Source organism: Perca flavescens, chromosome 7 (assembly GCF_004354835.1).
Source record: "Perca flavescens isolate YP-PL-M2 chromosome 7, PFLA_1.0, whole genome shotgun sequence".
NCBI lineage: Eukaryota > Metazoa > Chordata > Actinopteri > Perciformes > Percidae > Perca > Perca flavescens.
In genome coordinates, this window is record NC_041337.1 from 1,727,142 (window position 1) to 1,748,308 (window position 21,167).

The window sequence follows — 21,167 nt, forward strand, 5'->3', positions numbered from 1 at the left end:
ATTTAGTAAATCAAGCGAAACAAAGATTTCATTTTTATAAGCAGCTACCACAACGCTGACTCCCAGCAGCCTGTTTCACAGCCTGAATATGAAACTATCTGCTTCTGGGGGGATTTATCAAAGGCTCAAAGTCGCCAAATCTGCCTAAATCTGCTCTGAATGTTGCGTAATTACAGTGTGAAAAACAGTTTCCTGCTTTTTTGGTTTGGCGCACAACTAGTTGGGCCAAAATTCATTGTGAACCTAAATTGGTATTCAGGTCAGGTCATCAAAATTTGCAAGGGGCCAAATTTGGCCCGCGGGCCTTGAGTTTTCATCTCGACCACCAGCCGGAGCAGAGTGGAAGAATGAGTTTATTTAAGGGTGGTAGTGTAACAGCTCAGTTTTGTGTGATGACCTTTGGGGACCTGGGATAAGTCGGATGATTTCATTATGAAACTGCATCCTTATCACAGTGAAATCAGCTAATTAGCAAAGTATTGTTGAGACTCCCATTAATGGCTGTCTGTCTGTGTTTCAGCTTTACCTCCAGATGTTCTTAAAGTGATTGTTGGTGAAGAGGAGCAGCAGGAGTGTAGCTCCAATGTGGACCAGCAGGAGCCAGAGCCCCCCCCACACATTAAAGAGGAACAGGAGGAACTGTGGAGTAGTCAGGAGGGAGAGCAGCTTCAAGGGCTGGAGGAGGCTGATATCACCAAGTTCCCATTCACTCCTGTCCCTGTGAAGAGTGAAGATGATGAAGAGGAAGCTCAGACCTCACAGCTTCATCAGAGACAAACTCAACACATGAAAACAGAAGCTGATGGAGAGGACTGTGGAGGACCAGAACCAGCCAGGAACTCACATCCACTTTTACAACCAGAGACTGATGACAGTGTTGATAGTGATTTTTGGAAAGAGACAAGACAGCGGTCATTTAGCTGCTCTAACTGTGGGAAAACATTTGCCTGCAAGGCAGATCTGAAACCACACATGAAATCTCACACAGGAGAAAAAGCTTACATCTGCTCAGTCTGTAAGAAATCTTTTACACGGAAAGGAAGTTTACGGTCACACATGAATACTCACACAGGAGAGAAACCATTCAGCTGCTCTGAGTGTGGTAGATCTTTCACTCAACGTGGAACCCTGAAGACCCACATGGTGACTCATTCTGGAGAAAAACCTTTCAGCTGCTCAGTCTGCAAGAGATCTTTGACACACAGTGGAGCTTTAAAGATGCACATGAGAATCCACACAGGAGAAAAACCTTTCAGCTGCTCAGTCTGTAATACATCTTTTACCCAGAGTGGAGATTTACAAAAACACATGAGAATCCACACAGGAGAGAAGCCATTTAGCTGCTCAGTTTGTAAGAAATCTTTTACCCAGAGTGGAGGTTTACGAACACACATGAGAATCCACACAGGAGAGAAACCATTTAGCTGCTCAGTTTGTAATAAATCTTTTACCCAGAGTGAAAATTTACAGTCACACATGAGAAATCACACAGGAAACAAAACTTTCAGCTGCTCGGAGTCGGTGAAGCTTTCACTGAAAATTGACACTTGAAGACACACATGAGAACTCATACTGCAGTGTTTGTGACAACAGATTCAACTGATTCAAGATTTAAAATTCTTTATTAATCCCACAAATAGGGAAATTCACAGTTACAGCAGCAAGGGATAAAAGGAGAGGACACATGTTAACACACACTAATAAAAATAATTAAAGAGAGTAAATATGAAATAGTAAAATGTATTTACACTAATTGCACAGTCACATGTTTTATTGCACGTTTTATCAGCCCTGGTGTGTGTGTTTTGTGGAGCAGTCAGGAGGGAGAGCAGCTTCAAGAGCTGGAGGAGGCTGATATCACCAAGTTCCCATTCACTCCTGTAAAGAGTGAAGATGATGAAGAGGAAGCTCAGACCTCACAGCTCAATAGCTGCAGAAACAGAAATGGCACATCCTAAGGAATGCTCATTGTGGCACTGGCTCTAGTGGCTGTAATTCTGCACCAAGGCTGAATTTCGGGAAAGAGACTTCAGATACAGTATTAGGGGACCACTAAGGTCTATATAAAAGAGACTTCAGATACAGTATTAGGGGACCACTAAGGTCTATATAAAAGAGACTTCAGATACAGTATTAGGGGACCACTAAGGTCTATATAAAAGAGACTTCAGATACAGTATTAGGGGACCACTAAGGTCTATATTAAAGAGACTTCAGATACAGTATTAGGGGACCACTAAGGTCTATATTAAAGAGACTTCAGATACAGTATTAGGGGACCACTAAGGTCTATATAAAAGAGACTTCAGATACAGTATTAGGGGACCACTAAGGCCTATATAAAGAGACTTCAGATACAGTATTAGGGGACCACTAAGGTCTATATTAAAGAGACTTCAGATACAGTATCAGGGGACCACTAAGGCCTATATAAAAGAGACTTCAGATACAGTATCAGGGGACCACTAAGGTCTATATAAAAGAGACTTCAGATACAGTATTAGAGGACCACTAAGGTCTATATAAAAGAGACTTCAGATACAGTATTAGAGGACCACTAAGGTCTATATAAAAGAGACTTCAGATACAGTATTAGGGGACCACTAAGGCCTATATAAAAGAGACTTCAGATACAGTATTAGAGGACCACTAAGGTCAATATAAAAGAGACTTCAGATACAGTATTAGGGACCACTAAGGTCTATATAAAAGAGACTTCAGATACAGTATTAGAGGACCACTAAGGTCTATATAAAAGAGACTTCAGATACAGTATTAGAGGACCACTAAGGTCTATATAAAAGAGACTTCAGATACAGTATTAGAGGACCACTAAGGTCTATATAAAAGAGACTTCAGATACAGTATTAGGGGACCACTAAGGCCTATATAAAAGAGACTTCAGATACAGTATTAGAGGACCACTAAGGTCAATATAAAAGAGACTTCAGATACAGTATTAGGGGACCACTAAGGTCTATATTAAAGAGACTTCAGATACAGTATTAGGGGACCACTAAGGTCTGTATTAAAGAGACTTCAGATACAGTATTAGGGGACCACTAAGGTCTATATAAAAGAGACTTCAGATACAGTATCAGGGGACCACTAAGGTCTATATAAAAGAGACTTCAGATACAGTATTAGAGGACCACTAAGGTCTATATAAAAGAAACTTCAGATACAGTATTAGGGGACCACTAAGGTCTATATAAAAGAGACTTCAGATACAGTATTAGGGGACCACTAAGGTCTATATAAAAGAGACTTCAGATACGGTATTAGGGGACCACTAAGGTCTATATAAAAGAGACTTCAGATACGGTATTAGGGGACCACTAAGGTCTATATAAAAGAGACTTCAGATACAGTATTAGGGGACCACTAAGGTCTATATAAAAGAGACTTCAGATACAGTATTAGGGGACCACTAAGGTCTATATAAAAGAGACTTCAGATACAGTATTAGGGGACCACTAAGGTCTATATAAAAGAGACTTCAGATACAGTATTAGTGGACCACTAAGGTCTATATAAAAGAGACTTCAGATACAGTATCAGGGGACCACTAAGGTCTATATAAAAGAGACTTCAGATACAGTATTAGGGGACCACTAAGGTCTATATAAAAGAGACTTCAGATACAGTATTAGAGGACCACTAAGGCCTATATAAAAGAGACTTCAGATACAGTATTAGGGGACCACTAAGGTCTATATAAAAGAGACTTCAGATACAGTATCAGGGGACCACTAAAGTCTATATAAAAGAGACTTCAGATACAGTATTAGAGGACCACTAAGGTCTATCTTTTACCGATTGACTGAGTAAGATACATAAAACAAACTGAGCTGCATTGGGTCGGATTGTCCGTACGTTATAAGTGACGGGACAAACGACCCAACGGAGCGACCGATTCAATTCTATTCATAGTATACATAGTGTACTTTACAGATTAGGTTTAGACCCCACACTATAATTTACGAAGACCCAACAATTCCAGTAATTCCCCCAAGAGCAAGCATTTAGTGTGACAGTGGCGAGGACAAACTTCCTTTTAGGGAGAAACCTTGGACAGACCCAGGCTCTTGGTAGGAGGTGTCTGACGATGCCGGTTGGGGGTGTGATGAACAGTGGCAATAATAATCACAATAAAGATAATGAAACTATGACTAGAAATAGTAGTTGTAGTAGTTCATGGTGTTACAGGGTGTAGCAGGGCATAGTAGGACGTAGCAGGGCACTGCAGGGTGTAGCAGGGCATAGCCGGGCGCGGAGCAGGTCCACGGCGATAGCTGCAGCCATGATTTAGGGGCCACCCTAATCCAAGGAAAACTGCTGGTCGACAAAAAACATGAGGACTCCAGGGAATAAGCTCCCCAGAGCTAGGTTAGTAACCAACATGAATTTGACGACTATGAAGAGAAGCTGAGAAAAAAAAAACCTGGTGTCATTACCGACATTTCTTATTAACCTTAGCTACCTGATTGAGTCTCCATGTAAGAGAGCGCTAACATTAACCGTTAGCTAATCTTCAGTCTGACTATATTATCAGTAATGTTTCCCAGGGTCCTCAAACAGTCTCTTGTTATCCCACATTCGTTAAAGCTAGGATATTAAAGACCAGTATGTCTTAGCATGTTACATGAATAAACTCCATGTAACTGTTACAGTTTGGACCGTAGCAGCAACGTTAGTGGCATTAACACCAGTTTGTCTATTCGGCAGTATATCAAACTTAAGATCAGGATTTTTTTTAATATTATTTGGGTACAGAATGCCACACAGCTACTTTTCAGCATTGTACCAAACAAAAAACAATCGTATATGACAAAGAGTAAAGAAGAACTGCTAACAAGGTCCATGCTAGGGCTGCACAATTAATCAAATTTTAATCACAATCACAACTTTGGCTTCCCACAATCAAATTTGCGTGATCGAGCATTATTTAAAATGCTTCATTCCGCTCATAGAACGCTCCTTATCAAAGTTTTTGCAAAACCAATCTAGCGTAAACCGCTGTCTGATCACGTGCCTCCATGAGCCAATCAGAGTTGTTCCCTGCACCGCGCAGCTTAGTTTCTAGACGTAGACAGTCACAGAGGACCGAGTAACGTGAGGAAAATTCCACATTACGGTAGCAGTCGGTCATCACAATCCGGTCACGATGTTTACCAGTTTACCAGTAAACGCAACATTTTGTCCCGTCTGTTTTGTTTTTCTAACAACAGCAGTGACTATAGTGCTAGTTTGTGTCTTTAACTCATAGCTTTAGCAGCGGACTGTTTGAAGTCCTGCTGTTGGAATCCTGTCACACTACACCGTTTAGCTGTCAGCATTTTAGCCGTGTTTAATCCAGTTACTACTGTGGCTAACGGTAGGCTAACGTTACCTGCTGTGTAACGTGTTATTAGTGTTTACTAGCGTGACGTGCAGCGTTGTTTATGTTGCTTCTAACGCGCGTTTTCGGAGCATCAGAGCGCAACGCAGACATGGATGTAGCAGTGTAATAAGCCACGACATCCGCGTTTCTATTTCGTCAGGTAGATACCTTACGGAAAACGTGCATGTATGAAAGCGGTCATATGGAATGCCGTTTTATTCGCAATTAAATAAATGAATAAATACATAAATATCCGTCCATCCATCCATCTTCGTCCGCTTATCCGGTGTCGGGTCGCGGGGGGAGCAGCTCCAGCAGAGGACCCCAAACTTCCCTTTCCCGAGCAACATTAACCAGCTCCAACTGGGGGATCCCGAGGCGTTCCCAGGCCAGGTTGGAGATATAATCCCTCCACCTAGTCCTGGGTCTTCCCCGAGGCCTCCTCCCAGCTGGATGTGCCTGGAACACCTCCCTAGGGAGGCGCCCAGGGGCATCCTTACCAGATGCCCGAACCACCTCAACTGGCTCCTTGCGACGCAAAGGAGCAGCGGCTCTACTCCGAGCTCCTCACGGATGACTGAGCTTCTCACCCTATCTCTAAGGGAGACGCCAGTTACCCTCCTGAGGAAACCCATTTCGGCCTCTTGTACCCTGGATCTCGTTCTTTCGGTCATGACCCAGCCTTCATGACCATAGGTGAGGGTAGGAACGAAAACTGACCGGTAGATCGAGAGCTTTGCCTTCTGGCTCAGCTCTCTTTTCGTCACAACGGTGCGATAGATTGAATGCAATACCGCACCCGCTGCGCCGATTCTCCGACCAATCTCCCGCTCCATTGTCCCCTCACTCGCGAACAAAACCCCAAGGTACTTGAACTCCTTCACTTGGGGTAAGGACTCATTCCCTACCTGGAGAAGGCATTCCATCGGTTTCCTGCTGAGAACCATGGCCTCCGATTTAGAGGTGCTGATCCTCATCCCAACCAATCCCAATATCCTGTCCATAAATATTACAAACAGGATTGGTGACAAAGCGCAGCCCTGGCGGAGGCCAACCCTCACCTGAAACGAGTCCGACTTACTACCGAGAACCCGGACACAGCTCTCACTTTGGTCGTACAAAGATTGGATGGCCCTGAGTAGAGACCCCCTCACCCCATACTCCCGCAGCACCTCCCACAGTATCTCCCGGGGGACCCGGTCATACGCCTTCTCCAAATCCACAAAACACATGTAGACCGGTTGGGCATACTCCCAGGCTCCCTCCAGGATCCTTGCGAGAGTGAAGAGCTGGTCCGTTGTTCCACGACCAGGACGGAATCCGCATTGTTCCTCCTCAACCCGAGGTTTGACTATCGGCCGAACCCTCCTTTCCAGCACCTTGGAGTAGACTTTACCAGGGAGGCTAAGAAGTGTGATACCCCTATAATTGGCACACACCCTCTGGTCCCCCTTTTTAAAGGGGGAACCACCACCCCAGTCTGCCACTCCTTTGGCACCGTCCCCAGACTTCCACGCAATGTTGAAGAGGCGTGTCAACCAGGACAGCCCCTCCACACCCAGAGCCTTGAGCATTTCTGGACGGATCTCATCAATCCCCGGGGCTTTGCCACTGTGGAGTTGTTTGACTACATCAGTGACTTCCGCCTGGGAAATCGGCGACAATCCCCGTTATCCTACAGCTCTGCCTCTAACATAGAGGGCGTATTAGTCGGATTCAGGAGTTCCTCAAAGTGCTCCTTCCACCGCCCTATTACCTCCTCAGTTGAGGTCAACAGTGTCCCATCCTTACTGTACACAGCTTGGATGGTTCCCCGCTTCCCCCTCCTGAGGTGGCGAACAGTTTTCCAGAAGCACTTTGGTGCCGACCGAAAGTCCTTCTCCATGTCTTCTCCAAACTTCTCCCACACCCGCTGCTTTGCCTCTTTCACGGCAGAGGCTGCAGCCCTTCGGGCCCTTCGGTACCCTGCAACTGCCTCCGGAGTCCTCTGGGATAACATATCCCGGAAAGACTCCTTCTTCAGTCGGACGGCTTCCCTGACCACCGGTGTCCACCACGGTGTTCGTGGGTTACCGCCCCTTGAGGCACCTAAGACCCTAAGACCACAGCTCCTCGCAGCAATGGAAACTTTGAACATTGTCCACTCGGGTTTAATGCCCCCAGCCTTCACAGGGATGCACGAAAAGCTCCGCCGGAGGTGTGAGTTGAAAGTCTGTTGGACAGGGGCCTCCTCCAGACGTTCCCAATTTACCCACACTACACGTTTGGGCTTACCAGGTCTGTCCAGAGTCTTCCCCCACCCCCTGACCCAACTCACCACCAGATGGTGATCGGTTGACAGCTCTGCCCCTCTCTTCACCCGAGTGTCCAAAACACACGGCCTCAGATCAGATGAAACGATTATGAAATCGATCATTGACCTTCGGCCTAGGGTGCTCTGGTACCAGGTACACTTATGAGCATCCCTATGTTCGAACATGGTGTTCGTTATAGACAATCCATGACTAGCACAGAAGTCCAACAACAAACAACCACTCTGGTTTAGATCAGGAGGCCGTTCCTCCCAATCACGCCTCTCAGGTGTCTCCATCATTGCCCACGTGTGCGTTGAAGTCCCCAGCAGAACAATGGAGTCCCTCACTGGAGCCCCATGCAGGACTCCAGTTAAGGTCTCCAAGAAGGCCGAATACTCCGAACTCCTGTTTTGTGCATATGCACAAACAACAGTCAGAGTTTTCCCCCACAACCCGCAGGCGTGGGGAGGCGACCCTCTCGTCCACCGGGTAAACTCCAACACAGCGGCGCCAGCCGGGGCTTGTGAGTATCCCCACACCCGCCCGGGCGCCTCACACCCTGGGCAACTCCGGAGAAGAAAAGAGTCCAACCCCTATCCAGGAGTACGGTTCCAGAACCAAGACTGTGCGTGAGGTAAGCCCCACCAGATCTAACCGGTAGCGCCCACATCCCGCACCAGTTCCGGCTCCTTCCCCACAGAGAGGTGACGTTCCACGTCCCCAGAGCCAGCGTCTGCCGCCCGGGTCTGGTCCGTCGAGGCCCCTGACCTTCACTGCCACCCATGTGGCATCGCACCCGACACCAACGGTTCCTCCCACAGGTGGTGGGCCCATGGGCTGGAGAGATGGGAGCCACGTAGCTTGTTCGGGCTGTGCCCGGCCGGGCTCCGTGGCAAACCCGGCCACCAGGCGCTCGCCGACGAGCCCGCCGTCTGGGCCTGGCTCCAGACGGGGGCCCCGGGCTTCCTCCGGGCAGGGTCACTCCATCTCTACCTTGCTTCTTCATTGGGGTTTTTGAACCATTCTTTGTCTGGCCCCTCACCTGAGACCACTTTGCCTTGGGAGACCCTACCAGGAGCACAAAGCTCCAGACAACACAGCCCTCAGGTTCACAGAGACACACAAACCTCTCCACCACGATAAGGTGATGGTTCACGGAGAGGTAAATACATAAATAAATGAATAAATACATGAATAAATAAATAAATATGCCTTTGAAATACATTATGAAATAAATAAATGGGGCAATAAATACATAATTAAATTTAATTATTTCATGGTACCTTTATTTCATAAGTCCACATTTATTTATTTCAAGAGATTTTTTTTTTTTTTTTTTTTTTTTTTAAAGATTTTTTTTTTTTTGGGCATTTTAGGTCTTTAATTATAGGACAGCTAAAGAAGTGAAAGGGGAGAGAGAGGGGGAATGACATGCAGCAAAGGTCCGCAGGCCGGAATCGAACCCGGGTCCGCTGCGTCGAGGTGTAAACCTCTACACATGGCCGCCCGCTCTACCAACTGAGCTATCTGGGCGCCTATTTCAAGAGATTTTTATTTCATAAGTCTCCATTTATTTATTTCAAGAGACTTATTTCATAAGTCCCCATTTATTTATTTCAAGTGACTTATTTCATAAGTCCACATTTATTTATTTCAAGAGACTTTTATTTTCCTAATGCCACATTTATTTATTTCAAGAGACTTTTATTTTCCTAATGCCACATTTATTTATTTCACTCTCCTATTTATTTCAAGTTCTTATATTCAAATCAGGGGGCGTGGCTATCTCTCACATTCAGAACAAGGTGAATGGGACTTCTTTGGCAGACCAACAACAGGACAATTTTAACAATTTTATTATTATTATCTTATTCATCGCTAAATTCACTTCTGAGAATGTTTTAGGCGAGAAATGAACTGTTTAGATTTCGAATATAGGCAATCTTGCAAAAATCGTTGCCGAATTGACAATGTGCTTCAAAGTTTTTGGAGTTGAGAAGCTCCATATAGTGATGCGACAGCCAGCTAGCGTCTGCCGGGGCTGCTAGCTCGTCGCTCGGAGAACCCAATGTAAGCTGGAGGTCTCACACACACACACACACACACACACACACACACAGGCGGGGGAGAGAGAGAGATACCTGTTTCTCTTCGAGAAACATTCCCATTCACCTGTCTCACTTCACCTTCAACGGAAATGTTCAGTTTAATGTGAATTAGAGCAGTCGTTTGCCCGCTAGCTCACTTAACAACGCCTCAGCTGTCGTGTCAACCCGCAGTGGACAGAGTACCACGAGCTGCCTGTTGTGGTGCTCCGTCAGGTCAGCGCTAGTTGGTGGTCTACTTACCCCAGAATAGGTGACTGTGGGCTGGGCACACAGCACCGCAAACTGCCGGTTGTGTTGCACTCTCACTTCGCCAGCCTTTTTTTGCCCACGGCTCTGTGCTGAATGTGAGAGATAGCCACTCCCCCTGATTTGCATATACAAACTTGAAATAAATAGTGAAATAAATAAATGTGGCATTAGAAAAATAAAAGTCTCTTGAAATAAATAAATGTGGTTTTAGGAAAATAAAAGTCTCTTGAAATAAACAAATGTGGCATTAGGAAAATAAAAGTCTCTTGAAATAAATAAATGTGGCATTAGGAAAATAAAAGTCTCTTGAAATAAATAAATCTAGGCTTATGAAATAAAATTCTCTTGAAATAAATAAATGGGGACTTATGAAATAAAAGTCTCTTGAAATAAATAAATGGGGACTTATGAAATAAAATCTCTTGAAATAAATAAATATTATAATCATGCAGCCCTAGTCCATGCTCATTAATTACAATGGTTTGTTTTACCCCACAGCATAAACGAAAAGTAGGTTTTATTGGGCGTTCCCGGTAATGCCGACAAAGTCTATTCTGGCGGGTCACAGATTTCGGTGTAACACCGGAAAAGCCTCATGCAGAATGACCTTTACAACAGCAGGTGTGGTTTGGCCACTACCCAGAGGAAAATTGTATAGCTCAATGGTTGCTATTCTACAGCTGAGGAGACAAAACTGTGATTCTCAGTTCAGCCTTGTTTTTATTTAAGTTTTGTCTGACCTATTTCTTATATGTTACTCCTAAAATTCACTAGGAGAAATAGGTGAGACAGAGCAACATCAGCAGGAGTCATAGTTGAGACGTGATGGAGATAACTTGCTCAGTCTCGTTAATGGCTCATTTTGTTCTCATTTTTGTCCGACCCATTTCTCATATGTTGCTCCTAAAATTCACTAGGAGAAATAGGTGAGACAGAGCAATATTTGCAGGAGTCATAGTTGAGACGTGATGGAGATAAAATGAGCCAGTCTCGTTAATGGCTCATTTTGTTCTCCTTAAGAAAAGAAAATTTACAGTACCAGAGCTAATATTGAGCAATATATGAGGCATATATATATATTTATATATCCATAAATGAAAAAAAATCAAGGACACTTTCAACAAATAGACCCTTTATTGTAAAAAAAAATGTTTACTCTTTGACAAAAAGGTCTCTGTTGGGTGTCCTGTCCATAATGTTGTTAGACAATTATAATCTGAGCCCGTCAGCAGCAAAAACAACTCCGAAACAGCTCCAAACCCAGATCTCTATTGCCAAACCCACCAGACTCGTTTAAATAAACGGTAAGTTTAGTGGTATACAGCCAGTATATTTCCATGTGTAAACGGGTGAAATAAGGGTTTATTTGAACCACAATGGTGATTGTTGAACAGTAGTTCAATAGTTGAATGAAGTGTGTTTAACCATGATAAAATTAGTTTATTTAAATGGAGTTTGGTGATGGTGATTTCGGGGCTGTTTCATGTTAAACATAAAGGATCTCTTTAACAAAAAGGTCTCTGTCTGTAGAGATCTTATCCATAATGTCTGACACTTTCAAACAGCACTTTCAAAAACAGCACTTTTCGGCAACATTAGCAGCAAGAACTTAAATATAAACATAAATAAAAACATATCTCCACCTCTCTAGTGTGCTAGAGAATGTAGTGTCTATGTCTTTGTGGTCCTCATGCGGCATTTGTTAATCAAGGCTTTTTTGACCTTGGCCTTGTCCACAGGTGTCCATCAATCAAGTGTTCCACAGCGCATGATGTAGGCTGCAAGAATAAAAGAAAGCATAAATTAAAGATAAATTCACCTTGCATACAGTAACCATGGTGTAGAAAATCCTGACTAAATTGTTACCAGGGAAAAAGTTAATCTCCTATTTGTGTCCTGATCTCTCTCTCTCACACACACACACACAGGGTGGGAAATTAGCACCCGCCAACTTTGCCTTGTATGCCAAGACAGATTTTGCACAATACCTGTGCATCATCTTTTTTTAAACCAAAATAGTCCCACACAAGTGACATACTGTTCCTATTTGGCACTTAAGTTTCTGTCGAGCCTGAGGCCATTGTACAAAGGTCAAGGTTGCCCAGTGCATTCTCTGCAGAGTGCAGACTGCTTTGCTCTCGCGAGTCACATGACCAAATCACACCTTTTGCGAAATTGTGTTTTAACATATTGCGATATTATTGCAAATGCCATTAATCGTTCAGCCTCAGAAAATCCCCATGACTGAAACATTGACAAACAAACAATTTAGAGGTGAAAGGTGTGAGTGGGAATTTTCTCTCTTTTTGAATGGATCTTCGGGGGAATTAATTCCCTGCGCCACAAAGGAAACCAAGCAAATAGTGTGTGTTGCTGGCTATTCAATGATTAATTCATCAGCAACAACTTCATGTGGATGTTGTAAAACAAAACATGAAATACTCCAACTGTGTGAATAAACAAACACAAAACGCAGATCTGCAAAAAAACAGTGATCTACAAAATGACAAATGTGTAAGAATCCCATCGAATTTGGACTTGTCCAGGACTGCTTTCCCTTCTGGCAACTTGTTTTGGCTCCGTGTTTTCCAAATGCCACTGCATTTTGGCACCCCTCAGCAGTGAAGAATTCATCAAAAAGCAGATGAAATAGTCAAAGGCAGTCCTTTCTTGCATCTGCATGGATTGCAGCCAACCGGGTAGAGGACAGGAAGAGGCCACAACCTTGGTAAAGCTCTTGTTTCCCTGATTGGATTTTTGTAGGCACGACACCAGCCTGAGGATGTATCTTTTCAACTTGATCCAGAAAGCCCCGTAATGCCTCAAGTTGTACAGCACCTGTAACACCGAAGAGGAATTATTACTTTACAATGTAATCCTGATGCGACATAAACACAACAAGACACACAAATATGTACTTACTGATACTACACAGCACATCCTCCAATTTCCCCTTCACTGATATTAATTTTGCCACCTCATCCTAACATGCCTAACATCTCTTGATTCAATTTGCACACGTGGTTCTCCATATCCTGGTAGTGGATCACGTTCAATGCTACAAGTGTCTGCAGATGATAATGAGCTTGATGAAGAACTCTCGTATTGAGACGTACTAGCCTGACTCCCCTCAGTATGAACAGTAGATGATCTTTTAGGAATAGTGGGACTGTACATCATTCTAAGAAATCTTTCTTTGGCTGTTAGGTTATTTAGGGTTGTTGATTTCTGTTGTTGATCCAAATCCACCAAAACAGGCAGCTGTTGCAATTGGTCTGGAGGCATGAGCTGCACAACATGAGGCTGTGGATACTGAGGATGGATGTAGCAAAGTTAGGTGTTAGGTGTAGGCTGGTGCTGTGGCTCAGGAGGTGGAGATGACCGAGTAGGTGGAGGGTGAATGGTACTGCACTCCAAACAATTTGGGTTTGGCTGTGCAGAGCAGGATTGAACGCCTTGAGCTAGTGAGTGGAGTTTATAGAATCTCTCAGCAACTGCATCTCTTTTTTTAATGTCTTTCTTTGAGCCTTTCCTTGCATCCACTGTCTTGTCAGCTGTTCCAATGTAGTCCACTGTGGCATTGTAGAATTTGTTGTCAGACCATCTTGCTAGTACTACATCACCAGTTATAGGTTTCTCATCTTTGTTTAGTACATGACAGACCTTAAAAATCTTTGCCGTGTATCCATCTTCAAATGTCAAAAATACAAAAACACCTGAAATTGAAGGAGTAAAAAAATTTGCTTTTTAGTAAACAAGTACGTCATTACTTTAATCAAACATACTACTATTGTTGTGAATTCCTCACGCTACAGAGACTGTGCAGGTTATAGTGTGTGTTAGTTACAGCTAAGTTAGTTACGTAATTTGCGTAAGAAATCCCAGAGATCGCCTCGTGTTTTCATAATGAAACATGCAGGTGACTGGTTCCAGCAATCCTACTGCTCCAAATTGTGACAAAAGTGACAAAATAACACCAACATGTTCCTATTTACATGTTGTGATTTGTAGAGTCAGCGTTATTTTGTCACTTATTCGGAGCAGTAGGATTTCTGGAACCATTCACCTGCATGTTCTGTGCTGGCCTGATGCCGCTGGAGCCGTCAGACAGCGTTACAGCACGCACGGAGATGAGAAGGGTATGTATGGACTAGTCTAACTCTGGGGGTTACGGTGAATAAGATAAAGTCCCAATAAGTCGGCGTGTTCCTTTAAACTATTCTTGAGTTGTTTCAGTCTGCAATGAGTACTGAATGTTAACCGTTTTTACCTGTGATGTGAAGCTGCTAATTCATCTGTTTTTTGCTATCTTGCTAACTTCCCACTACATCACACGTTATTAGTTAATGTGTGATTCGTTTTTGGGAGGCTTTGGTCATTACTGTGCTGGAGAGGATGTTTATTTAACTTGCACAGTGTGATAACTGTACATTTTATTTCAGTATTTGTTAATAAGGGATTAATAACCCACTGTTATATCAGATAATAACAGCGGTGACATTAATGTACCTTTTTGGGGTTTATTTCAGACTCTTTATCTACCACTGTACAGCTTACTGCCTGTAATGCACCATCTAGGGTTGGGCAGTAATACGGTATACCGCGGGCTCTTAAAAATAGCAACGGTATCAGTTTCAATACTGTCATAAAAAAAACAAATGCAATGCACTTATATACAAAGTTGACAAGGATTAAAATATTAAATATAATTTATGTCATTATGTGTGGTTGTCATCACGTGACAATGTGGAGGAGAAAGTAGTTTTTTTGTAAGTTGTTTTTATGTTATTATTGTTTCAGTATAAGTGTTTGGTATTCAGTTTCTGAATGATGCACAGCCAACAGTTTGGTGACGCCGTCTGAGTCTTACGTCATCATTTTTAATTAGTCACGGTAATACTGTATACCGCGGTAAAATAGGGAGGAGGTTTGACAGTATCAAAATTTGGATACCGCCCAACCCTAGCACCATCTAACTACCAAGTAAAAAGTTGAACACCATAGGTGACTCGTGCTCTCTGATAGGAGCCCTGAAGCGGCTAATACACATTATCCAGCATTAACATGGTTAAAATCCCAACAACTATATTACCATTCATAAATTCATGAAATACTTAGAATGGGGAAGGGGCTAAATATAAATTTTATGTTATGTTGTTGAATTAAAAACATGTTACAATTAAATTATTTTTGTGTTTTAATGTATTGACGGTGCACAGTGGTTGGTGGCCTGTTATGATTTCAGTATTAATAACTAGGTTCAAAGGATTCACTACTCTGCAAATCAAGTAGCTTTTTAACTTGTATTTATAATTAATTTAGGCTTTCAGGTAGGGTACATTCAGTCCATTGTGGCCCTAATCCTAGAAACTAAATATATGTTATTATCATAATATGATCCAAAATAAGTTAAAATTAAGAAATATTTACTTAAAGAAATAACATTACATTAAAAAGATGTGCAGTAAAATCACAATGATTCAATTACCATGCTGGTCATCTTTGGGTGGCCTGGGGTCTGGTTCATATAGTCTCATCTTCTTTGGTGGTATGCGGGCTCTTTTAGGCATGTCCTTTTTAGAACTTTCTCCTTGGCAATCCATTCTGTGACATACATAAAAGTACAGCCCATGTAAATGAAAATGTAAATGCAGTTCTAGGTTACTCGCCTCAGTATGTTTGCACTGATACCCTTTGTGACACAGTGCTAAATTTAACCCTTTGACAACACTGAAGAATTGATAAACATGCTCAAATATACTTGAAAATACAAAATTAAGACACCAAACACTTAAGGAACAACTAAGAAAAATTCATGCTGTGATTTGATATCAAAACGTTTGACAGTTGATGATTTTACAGCATTTTTAACTTAATGGGAGAAAAAGAGCATTTACTTGGGTTAGCTTTTACCTAATACTGCATTTTATTAACATAAAAAGTCTGCAATTGTGCGACCCTCATATAACTTACTTACCCATATTCAACTATTTAAAATGACAATAGCCGTTTTCTCTCTCTCTCTCTCTCTCTCTCTCTCTCTCTCTCTCCCTGTGGCCGTGTGTGTGTGTGTGTGTGTGTGTGTGTGTGTGTGTGTGTGTGTGTGTGTGTGTGTGTGTGTGTGTGTGTGTGTGTGTGCGTGCGTGTGTGTGTATGACGGCGGACAAACGAAGTTGTCAAGCCCGCAGGCGCTTGTGGAGTTTAACGCCAAAAGGCAGTAACCACAGGTTCCCGTTAATCTGATGATGGACATTTGTCGTGATATTTAAACAAACGATCCGTCAACGGCGAAATAAAAGCCTCTTATTTACGAGACCGGTCTGAGAGACCCCCGGCTGACAGCGGGGAGTCCCAGGATGACAGGCCGGCCGGCGAGCAAGCGATCCCGGCCGCCACCGGCTGGCAGTCCCGTCACTTTATGGAGTTTCTCAACTCCGAAAACTTTGAAGCAAATTATCAATTTGGCAACGATTTTCGGAAGACTGCTTATATTCGAAATCTAAAGAGTTCATTTCTTGCCTAAAACGTTGTCAGAAGTGACTTTAATGATGAATAAGATGGCAAAAATTGTTTAAAATGTCCCGCTGTTGCTCTGTTTGCAAGTACAGGCGGCGCGCTGCAAGATCCGGGTTGGCAGTGGGCGTGACTTATAAGTTCGACCAATCAAGTAGATCTAGGAAAAGGGAAAAGACCCTGCTCTGAAATAGGAGCTAAAAAAGTCCCATAATACAGCCAGAGGAACTTAAAAATCCCCAAATTTGTCTGGTGGGAACATGATGAAAAAAGTGTTCTAGGAATGTTTAAGTTCTAGGAACTGCAAAAATCCCCCCCGGTCGGAAAGCGGCTATTTACAAGTGCATAGGCATGTGCAGACGCGGCCTTACCTATGTTTCACCCGTTTCAATTGAAACAGGCCCCGCCCTCCAAGGGGGCCCAAACAGACCAGCAAAATCCTATTCATTTTCTCCGTAGGATATTGATTTTCAGCCATAATGTCTAAACCATCCAAGGTAGATTGACCACGACAACAAGGTTGTGAAACAAAAGTTTCTACTCTTATAAAAGCCACAAGGTATGAAATCAACCTTGTTATTTGCGATCTTCTGGAGAAATACTACGCTAACCACAATTCTAAGCAAAATGCTGACGTCTCTGATTGGTCGAACTTGCAGTTACCATGGCGATGTTTACCGCCCCCCGCGAACGGCTTAAGCAATCTGGAGTACAATACCGGTAGTTTATGTGTTTATACCTTTGCCTTTTTGCCGTTAGGTTAAAATGTTATTATGAAGAAAAGAATGTTAAGAGGAAATGAAACGTACATATGCCAGTGGTGCTGGAAAACGAAAGATATCAGACAACAAAAGAAAAGCTTTATTCAGTCTACCAAAAGTGACCTCTTTCATCTGTAACCCTACCGGCAACAGCAGCGGCCGAACCCCCGTCACAGGATGCTGGCCAAAATACAGATTATCCGTCTTCAACTCAAACTGCTGGCAATAATGATGACCAAACACTGTTAGTAGAACAAGAACATGACGATCAAGATCCTACCGCTGAGACAGGTGAGGGAGATGCCAGGGAGAAAGCCCCGTTTACAGAGACAGACCCGGGGTGCTGGCCGGAGCATATTGCCGATGACCAACGAATTGATATTGTTAGGAGCGGTCCTGTTCAGATAGAGGAGTCTAACTTCCCACAAAGCCAATCACACCGCCGTTTTACCAAGGACAGATATTTCATGAAGATGAAAAATGGAGAAAAGATACGCAGGTCGTGGTTAGTGTACTCAAAATCATCCGATTCAGTCTTCTGTTTCTGCTTACTTACTTACTTATTTGGCAAGCGGACGAGTAGTCTCACTCACCGAGGTTTCAGAATGTGGGAACGACTCACTCTCACACTCCAGGATCATGAAACATCTAATACACACCGTGCCAATATGGACAGCTGGCGCGAGCTGGAGAAGCACGTAAAAACGCACAGTAGCCTACCATTGACAATACACCCTGAAAGAAAGCTGCGTAAATATAGAAAAAACCCTCGGCGATGTGGATGCTGAGGACCTTGTGCGCAAGAGCTCGGCTGCTGTCACTACCGTGCCAGCAACAGAAACCACTGGCCTGCAGATTCTGAGCTACACCTACAGAAACCTCAGCATTGCCCTCCGTCTCATGATGACAGTGCCTGTGACTGTAGCGAGCGGAGAGAGGAGTTTCTCTCGCTTGAAGCTAATAAAAACACAATCATTAGTTTTAAGTCTTCTGCAACACAGCAAAATGTTAATTTTTTTAATTATGGTCTCGGCGATTTTAAAATCGGCGATAAAAATACACCTGGGTCAACAATGCTCCAGGAGCAGCTCAGCTCTCGCTCGGATTTCAGTTGAGCACGAGGTGACAAAGTCGCTGGACAAAGATGAACTTATCAGGGCATTCTCAGCTCTCAAACACAGAAGGGTGGATTTCTAAAAAGGGCTCAGGTGAAATATACGCCCGCCGCCCGGTGAGATGACCACGGTGCTGAAAAAACATGGAGCCTATTGTTATTTATGATAAGTTCAGTGTCAGTCAGACACGTTTTCCTTCTTTGCTTTTGTTAAATGGTTTCAAGTTCAATTCAAGTTGATGGGATGTTGGTGGTGTTTTTCTAAAGTCAGCTCAGACAGCTGAAAATATACTGCGCAAATCAATTAAACAGAGAAGTTGGCATCCGTGAAAGGGCGAGGCTTATTCCAATGTAAAATGCTGTATAATTGTATATAGTTTTAATCAAATAAGGTTGGATTATTTCTATGTTGAGCTGCCTGTTTGTTAAGCTGAGAGTGCACTAATAAAATAATATACCATTGATGCAAACCAACAGGAATCCTAGAAACATAAACATAATAGAGCAGAAAAAGGATTCCAGGAATTCCTGGAATCCTTTTTCTGCTCTACTATGTTTATGTTTTATGTGGGTAGGGCCCCATATTAGTTAGTGAAACGGGCCCCCAGATGCTTAAGGCCGCCGCTGAGCATGTGGTATAATGCGTAAAACCTTAGCTTGTAACGTTATGGGCCTTTGGCCGAGGTCGGGGGTTTCCCCGTGATTTTTTAAGAGGTGCATAGCTACTTAATAGTTAGCTTATGTTAACGCTCTCATGTTAATAGCCACATAATCTAGCTAGCTAGCTAGGTTTAAGGCTAACGTTTGCTAACCTTAGTACCGGTGTTATAGCCCTACTGGTTTCTACACTAACTGGTTTCCGTATGTTGTGTTTACCTAACAGCTGCCAATGTGGTCCGCCTGTGTCACCAGATTCGTCACATAATCACAAACATATTCCTGCCGATTTTCAAATCGTTTCCGAGATCTACTGTCGCAAAAATGTAGTAATTAAGGCTATGAATGTGATGTTTCTCATGTTATAATATGCTGGTGTTTTATTTTGTCCACAAGGGGCACACTTGGTTAAACCAAGAGAGAAACTCCTATCACTAAAGCTACTTTGCTGTATCGGAGTTAGATTTCAGAACAACTTTACATCAGTTTGGATGGAATGATTCGATTAGACACATTAACATGCTTGGTTAATTCACGGCCAAACTCAAGTAGGTTAACACTTCATTACAAGCCGTTATTTTGCAAATTCTGAGGTCTATATTAGGCTACTATATCCCAGACCATAGAGGTTACAGAGAAGGAGAGACGATGACTGTAAATCATGAAGACCATGCATTCAAACTGAGTCATGTACCCTACTACCACTTTTCTGTGACTTGGTGGTAACAATTGTGTATATCGACAATATTAGACCACGAGTTATCGTTACTGTTAAAAACTATGTATCAGTCACAATGTGTAGCTTAGTATGTGGCTGTGATGAAGTACTAGTAGTCCATATGGCCGTAGATGTGAGGAAAGAAACGTGAAAACTATCATCTGGTATTTCCTCAACAAAGCCCAGGTAACCAGTTGTTTTAGATCAGCTCAAATCAAATTGTTACCTAGGTGATGACGTAGCTGATAGAAAGGAGACTGGAAGTGGCTTCATACAGAGCTTTGATAGATCACTGCGTAGAGCTGCCGACTCAGGTGTTAACTATTATATTTATGCCACCAGATCGAAACCAGCTCGACCCGAACTTAAATGATTATATTGTTTTTAGATCTTTTTTTTTTGTAGGTGGCTGTGATGTGGTGATTACTTAGACAAACATTTTTGCGACAGTAGACCTGGGAAACAATTTGAAAATCGGCAGTAATATGTTTGTGATTATGTGACGAATCTGGTGACACAGGCGGACCACATCGGCTGCTGTTAGGTAAACACAACATACGGAAACCAGTTAGTGTAGAAACCAGTAGGGCTATAACACCGGTATGTGCCATAAAATAATATAGCTACAGTATGTCAACCATTTTCTTCAAAAGGTTTCCTAAACTATTTCTAAAACTTACTAATTTCCAAATAAATACCTTCTGTTACAAAAGTATACTTAGCAAAGACTTACTTTTTGCGAGTGCTTTTCTCCTCCATGCGTTGTTTCTTTCTGTTTCTCCTGTCCTGGCCGCTCTGCGCTCTGTGTTCCTCTTATGTTAATCAGCCCACTTTTCATATTGGCCAATCACGATGCAGCATGTGTAATTGACAGTGCTCTTGTCCAATGAAATGTCCTAATGCTGGTTCAAAGTTCACATCTTTTTGCGCTAAATTTGTTCAACCACAAAAGCGGTAAGTGGATAAAGCTTAATATTGCTTTGACCAAAAATAGATAATTTATTGAGAGTAATCAAACGTAATTATTTATTGAGAGTAATCATTGGAAATTATGCTGCACTTGTTTAATAATTAGGAAAAATCTGTTGTTGCTAAGTTTGAATCAGTAAAAAGATTATCGCCTATGTGAAGAACCATACCCCAATGGAGGGTTATAAAAAAACAGGGTTAACATTAATTTAACTTTAACTAATATTGGCGTTTATTATTCTATACTCTTTATAACATGTTTATGAAAAAAATATATGTTATATGCTAGTAGCAGTTTGTGCTGCTTTACTGTGCTGTGGTTTTTATGTGACAGTGCAGTGTTGAAGTTAACATCATAACTGTGATTTTTTTTAAGAAAAGCATGTCCTATTAATGTAGCC

At 42.6% G+C, this 21,167-nt stretch overlaps 1 protein-coding gene and 1 long non-coding RNA gene across 2 annotated transcripts in view; one reads left to right on the top strand and one right to left on the bottom strand.

Moving 5' to 3' along the window:
• The window catches only part of LOC114559231 (zinc finger protein 709-like), a 196,203-nt gene that overhangs the window by 151,889 nt on the left and 23,147 nt on the right, over positions 1-21,167 (top strand). The window lies entirely within an intron of this gene.
• On the bottom strand, positions 11,573-15,632 carry LOC114559236 (uncharacterized). Its single transcript, XR_003693044.1, has 3 exons — positions 15,523-15,632; positions 12,957-13,750; positions 11,573-12,872 (listed from the first exon to the last, which is right to left on the bottom strand). It is a non-coding gene; the product is annotated as an uncharacterized LOC114559236 (long non-coding RNA).